Genomic DNA, 1197 nt, shown 5'->3' with positions numbered 1-1197 from the left:
TAAACTCCTTCAGATTCATGCAGATGTTCTCTTCTCTGGCTGTGAATGGTGCTAAGAAATCCAGATAGCCTGCAAGTAGCAATCCCTACAAAGCCCACCTCCCAAAGGAGGCTAGCACAGCCACATAATATCATTGCACTACAGCTTGATCTGATCTGCACATTCTCAGTAGGATTTCTGACTCTTTCATTGGACTTTACATAACGGCCATTTTTCTCCTTCTTGGAGTGAAACACCGGGGCGAACGCTGAGCCACCAGTTAGGGTTACGTCCATGATCAGATCCTGCTGTAAGTATCCACCATGACCTCTGACCTTTGTCCTCTGATGACCTCAGATTTTTAACAGTGTGTTAGACTTGTACAAAGTTCATTTTGTATTTTTTACACTTTTTGTATCCTGGAAGTGTTAGCATCAGTTAGCTCACAAGTGTCCATGCAGCCCATGGCAATCATGTTTGTGGCAGGCTGTTGCTATAGTAATAAGATGTTGTTTTTCATCTGCACAGCAGCTGGTCAGTCTAGTATGAAGCCAGGCTCAAAAATGGTATCTGTGTCGTGCAGTGTGTTTCTGTAGCAGTCGAACATCTTTCCGTCCTTACAGGTGCACCGGAGCCAGCATAGAGGGCATGAAGTCCTGGTGCACACAGGTCAACATTGTTGTTGTTGTTTTGTTGGTGAATGAAAAAATTTGTTCCAGATGTGATGAGAGCTGCATGAATAAAGGAGGAAGAGAAAAACTGACCATAGAGATGTGTGTTTCCTGAATGTGATGGAATCTTCATCATTCAGACTGAAGTAAGAGCGCTTCAGCGAGCAAGTTTCTATTTTAAGTAGAAATCCAAACGGCACTCGGCCTTCTTCTGGTTTTGGATCCAGGTCCGTTCCTGACACCTTCCATGGTTCAGCTTGTGGGGGGATGTATCGAGTGTGTCGCAGAGTGCGAGGTTTAAGATCAGATTCATTCTCCTAAAACTGGAGACTCTTTTATGTCCTACATCTTTTAAACGACAGCTTAAGTTGATTTAGATACTTTAGTCATTTTGACTACACAAGGAAAAGGGAAATAAAAAGAAGATTGGACTGAGAAGAAGCAGGATTTGGTCTCATCCAGGTAACGGTAAAGCCTGGGGTTTTGCACTACAAGCTCTTTCGCCTCTCACTGGGGTAAATAACTATAGCACAGGGGAGGACAAAAT

This window comes from Pundamilia nyererei, unplaced genomic scaffold, assembly GCF_000239375.1.
Source record: "Pundamilia nyererei isolate P.nyererei 1_Seehausen unplaced genomic scaffold, PunNye1.0 scaffold00131, whole genome shotgun sequence".
NCBI lineage: Eukaryota > Metazoa > Chordata > Actinopteri > Cichliformes > Cichlidae > Pundamilia > Pundamilia nyererei.
The sequence above is the reverse complement of the archived record's forward strand: the minus strand, read 5'-3'. Positions refer to the sequence as shown.